Raw genomic sequence first — 6,000 nt, forward strand, 5'->3', positions numbered from 1 at the left:
TATAATGACTTAAAGTCCTCCCACGAACACGTTGGGAAATATACATCTTGTGATACTCAGAGGACTTAGCGGATTGGCAAGGCGCTTTGCGCTGAGTCCGCGGTCCTCGGAAGTGGGAGGAGGAACTTCGCCGGTCTTGAACAACACCTTCCAGACGTCCTTATGCGTCGTGTCGAAGAGCTCATGTAGCATCTTGTGTTCGGCCGGATCGAACTCCCACATATTGAATGCCCGTCTTTGACATGGGAGGATCCGACGGACGAGCATGACCTGGACCATGTTGACAAGATTGATCTTCTTGTCCCTCATACTCTTGATGCAGGTCTCGAGTCCGGTCAGCTCCATAGGTTCGCCCCAGGTCAGGCCCTTCTTTTCCCAAGAGGTGAGCCGCATGGGGATTCCGGATCAGAATTTGGGGGCCGCCACCCATTTGGCGTCGCGCGGCTCGATGATGTAGAACCACCCTGATTGCCACCCTTTCACGGTCTCCACAAAGGTGCCGTCAAGCCATGTAACATTGGGCATTCTGCCCACCGTGGTGCCACCGCACTCCGCCTGCTGGCCGCTCACAATCTTCGGCTTCACACAGAAAATTTTCAGCCACAGGCCGAAGTGGGGCCTGATGCGGAGGAAGGCCTCGCACACGATGATGAACGCCGAGATGTTGAGGACGAAATTTGGGGCTAGATCATGGAAATCTAGCCCATAGTAATACATGAGCCCGCAGACGAACGGGTGGAGTGGAAATCCTAGTCCGCGGATGAAATGAGGGAGGAATACTACTCTCTCCCGAGAATTTGGGGTGGGGGTGATCTGTCCCTCCGTCGGAAGCCTGTGCGCAATGTTTTCGACCAGGTATCCGGCCACCCGAAGCTTGGTGATATCCTCCTCTGTGATGGAGGAGGCCATCCACTTGCCTCCCGCTCCGGACATGCTGCGAATGGTCCTACAGAGAAGGTGATAACTTGGGTGCTGGGGCTCGAGAGTGCAAGAACGGATGAGCAAAGGAGGAAGAAGGCATGGGTGAAAACGGGAGATCCTTATCCCTTTATAAAGGCGATGAATAAATGTGCGCCTCCCCACTTGCCCGTCGAAATTACTCATTTCCCAAGCGCCACGATTGATGGCTCGGTTGGGTTACCCATACCTGTATTGATGAGGATCCCACAATAAGGGGACACAATCTCTGCTTTGACCAGACGTGCCAAAGAAACTGCCTCGCAATGTGTGCGGCAGCTGGCAATAAAAACGGTTCGAATAAAGGCCGGGCCATGGCGTGATGTCACGCTACGAAGAATTGTCAGCAGATTAGATTCGTGGATTATTGTTCTCTCTACGGTGGTAGGTGAAATTTGTCTTCCAGAGCTGGACATGATCCTTGTGTTCGGAATTTATCTTGAAGTATTCGGAGATGGAACCCGCCTTGCAATGCCGAAGACAATTTGCGCATCGGACTCATCGTCATTGAAGCCTGGTTCAGGGGCTACTCAGGGAGTCCTGGATAAGGGGGTATCCGGACAGCCGGACTATATACTTTGGCCGGACTATTGGACTATGAAGATACAAGATTGAAGACTTCGTCCCGTGTCCGGATGGGACTCTCCTTTGCGTGGAAGGCAAGCTTGGCGATTTGGATGATAGATCTCCTTCTCTGTAACCGACTCTGTGTAACCCTAGCCCCCTCCGGTGTCTATATAAACCGGAGGGTTTAGTCCGTAGGACCACAACAATCATACCGTAGGCTAGCTTCTAGGGTTTAGCCTCTACGATCTCGTGGTAGATCAACTCTTGTAATACTCATATCATCAAGATCAATCAAGCACGAAGTAGGGTATTACCTCCATCGAGAGGGCCCGAACCTAGGTAAAACATCGTGTCCCCAGTCTCCTGTTACCATTAGCCTTAGACGCATAGTTCGGGACCCCCTACCCGAGATCCGCCGGTTTTGACACCGACAGCGACCACCGCCCCCACCCTGAACCCTAAGATAGATAGTGGGGTACCTCTCCGGCGAGCCCCCCTCCTCGCTATGGGTGGTTCTTCCTTAACTCTGGCGAGCCCCCTCACCCCCTGAAAATTGACTGACCCAAAAGTTGATTCAGTCGACTGAAGTGTAGCTAAATCAGAGCAGAGCAGCAGCACGAGCGAGGGGGAGAGCAGCAGCGCGAGCGAGCGAGAGCCGTAGCAGCAGCAGCAACAGCATGAGTGAGTGAGCGAGCGAGAGCTGGAGCAGCAACAGCAGCGCGAGCGAGCGAGAGCCGGAGGAGCAACAGTAGATCCGGCTGGTATGGCCGCCGCTGCCGAAGGGGCCTCGCACTGGGGGAGAGCCACCGTGGAGATGTCGCCCGCGACGCCAGCTTTGAGGTATCCGCGCCATGGGGGTGCGGGATGGAGCATCGTCAGCACCGGGAGGTCGAGTTAAGGAGAAGGTGCGATGCGATGAGTGTACAACCTCTTTGGTGGCGCCGAGTAGGCCTCGACTTCGTCCGAGGAGTCGGTGAGGATGATGTGGTTCCGGTGGAGCAGGTTAAGGCTGCACTGTGGGGATGGAGCAGCAGTGATAGACGAAGCAATCATCGGAGCAGCTCCTTGGAGGTGGAGGACGGGGCGGCTGAACCGGCAAGACGACAAGATGGACGAAGGATCCTCATCCAGGGAGGTGGATGAGGGACGTTGAGCTTTTGTGGTGGACGACATCGTCGGGGAAGAGGCTCCGGCTGGGCAGCGGTGAGGTGGCGGACGGAGGAGGGTGGTGTTTCGCGACTGGAGCGGAGAGATTATGGTGGCCTGGGATTTTGAATGGCAAAAAGGAGGCCATGGGAGGGGGGAACCATAACTTAGGGATGCGCTTGTCCAAAATGTAGGGTGTGTTACAAAAGTACACCCACCGAGTTGAACTATCAACCCTTTTGGCTTAGGGTTAGAAGGGGGATTTCACGTGTCGGGATTTGGCAGCTGGAGGGAGTTTTTGCGCGCGTTGTAATTTCGGTATAGCAAGGCATGGGTTGTGAAGGCGCGAGTTTTGGGATCACGATACCTGAGGCCTCCTTTCGTTTAGAGGAATCTTGTAGGAATTTCAGAGGATAGGATTTCTATAGGAAAAATTCCTTTAGAGCCCATTGGTTTGTAGGAATGTAATCCTATTCCTATGGAGGAATTCTTCATATCCTTCACATTTCATAGGAAAATAAACATCAGCCTAGACTCAATGAAAAAAAAAATCCTATGATGTGAATCAAAGGGCATCTCATTTCCTATTCCTACCCATGGGATTTGAGATACATGTCATCTCATTTCCTATGACTTTCCTATTCCTACGATTTTCCTACCCTATGAACCAAAGGAGGCCTGAATTTTTGGGATATAACAAGGCGCGGGTTGAATTTTAGGGACAAGCGTAACGTGTAATATTGTACTTGTACGTACCAAATCAATTCGCACTTCCCTCAACGAAAAATATAACTATTCACACCAAACAAAGAGAGAGTCTTGTCCCGTTTCACTATATAAATGCTATTCAAAGCTATAAATCCATGTTATGTCCAATTAAATTTTTTCGCTGGCTGTATAATGCATGTAACCTACTCATACCAACATTTTAGTGCATTCTAAATGTCTATACTATCGCTGCAATTTGAACTAAATTTGAATTCGTTTCTCTATTTGAATAAGAATCTACAATCATGATTGTTGCCAACTTCAACCATCATTTGTGTATTACCTTAACAACACACCACATGATTACTATAGAGATATATATGAATCAGGTGTACTATATGAACTCGAATTCAATTTTTTGAATACACTTGATGTTGATTCCAGATAATAGTACAGTTGATGTACTAACTAGATATTCATAATCTAAACCATGTTCCATACGTACACCGCATTTATCACACAAAGTATAGTGCCCCGTCCCCTACATTATGACAAGTATTTAGCCCTGAGCTACAAAAGCCACACATTATCCCAAATTATAATCAATGTTCTACATTACGATATCTTCTTCAAGTATTCGTATCCACTTTTCTATAATGAATTATGATCTCTGTTCGTCTTTTACACCTTCACGATCCTCTTCTCTTTGCAGCTAGCTAGCGCTAACTTTCTATCATGCATGCACACGCCTGCCCCCCTCTCACCCTCCCTCAGTGTATTGCGCACATTCGTTATTTCTCTTTAGGTCGTCCACCCATGGTGTGTGTTGGCCCCCGGCTCCTTCTTTCTAGCACACACCGGTCAATATACCTCTCTAGCCAAGTGTGCCTACCACAAACACACACTTCCCCTCTTCTCTTCTCACCGTCCATGCCCCCTATGTCCAATACGGTTCCACGCAGGTGCATACTCCCGCCCCTCTTTTTATCGATCTCATACTCGCACTCCTCCCCCCTCGACATAGTAGGCCTCTCGCACCACCTCCTAGCCGCACCCCTCTCCCCCTGTCTATCTCTCCGGACCTTATTTGCTTCTAGCACATGCATGCATGTATACATACCGATCTCCCTACATATAGCTAGGTCGACTATAATTCTTTTGTCCCACGCACCGATAGAGTTACCTCACTAGTTATGTCTCTCCCTTTCTCGGACACACGACGGTTGATCTTCCTATGTAGTTACGTATGCTTACCACAACCATATCGCCCCCACATCATCCTTTCATACCTCCCGACCCGTCTCTCACATGCACGTGCATAGACAGGTAGACATCCCCGGCCCTCTCTTATTGATATTGCAGTCGTACCCTCCGTTTGTCTAGCAGGTCTCTCCCACCATTTGTGAGAAGCAACTCCACCACCAACCCTCCGACACTCTACCTTGTCTTTCTCCCAACCTTATTCCTCTGCTACACATATGCATGGATGCCGATCGATCTCCCTCAATACATAGCTAGGTCTCTCTCCTTCTCCACACATATACTAGTTTATCTACCTCTCTATAGTTAGGTCTCTGCCCCTCCCCCCACACAGATAGTCAAACGTTGTAGGTAGGTATCCATGCCACAGAGAAAAACTGCACCTCTGCCCTCTCAAATTCCAGTAGGCCAGCCGCCCTATATCTTTGACGTGGGCAAACACAAATCGAGGGCACTCTCTATCGATTACGCAACCACACACTTCATCCCTGTTTTCGATTCCATCGATATTTGTCGCTGATGATCCCTCCACTCTCTTCTCGTGCATCGCTCCCTCTATATATGATATATCTATGACTCTATTTCACACATATTGCATATGTTACATTTTTTTGTTTGAGATATCATCGACACATTGCCTCTGTTTCGCACAAACCATGTCTCTCACTCCCACCCATGTACGTACCTACACCTAAAGAAGAGGTGCACGCAGGACACATGTACTCATGTCTCGTTCCCGGCCACACCCGTGCGGGTACAGTGGAGTTCATTTCTGTACGAAAAGGCAGCCCACGTGATAATTTGATGCGTGTAGCGGTTGTTTACTCGAAGGAGGGCCATGTACCACGCATAGACGGAACAAAGTTTGACTTGACGCATTAGTATGAAATAAAGTTTTATTCCTCAATGGCATGTACAGAATATAAAACGATTGTCGTCGGGAAAAAAGAAAAATCCGCTCCACTATATACAATGGAGCCTGCCTACCGGGGTTTGTCTCTCGTCACACCATCTCACACAAGGCGGTGGTGGCCTCTCTCTCTCACGGTTGGTCAGTGATCCCACTGCATCCAGTCCGCGGGCAGAAAGGGAGGATGTGCATTGTTTCTCCATTCGACGGCGTTGAGGCAGCACATCTCGATCTGCGGTGCCCATCATTCTCTCTGACCAAGCTCCGGCGCGGCAGGGCCTTCGCCACTTGCTCACTGCCGCAGTATGGGCAGATCCCGGCCGCCAGCGCCCTCCTAGTTTCATCCCAACGACCCTCAGGTACAGCTTCCTCCGGCCTTGCTCCACTGCCCATCTTCCCACGTTGTCGCATGTGGAAAATCTTGCATGTGGATCTTCTTTAGTTGTTTGCTT

This window comes from Triticum aestivum, chromosome 3B, assembly GCF_018294505.1.
Source record: "Triticum aestivum cultivar Chinese Spring chromosome 3B, IWGSC CS RefSeq v2.1, whole genome shotgun sequence".
NCBI classification, from domain to species: Eukaryota; Viridiplantae; Streptophyta; class Magnoliopsida; order Poales; family Poaceae; genus Triticum; species Triticum aestivum.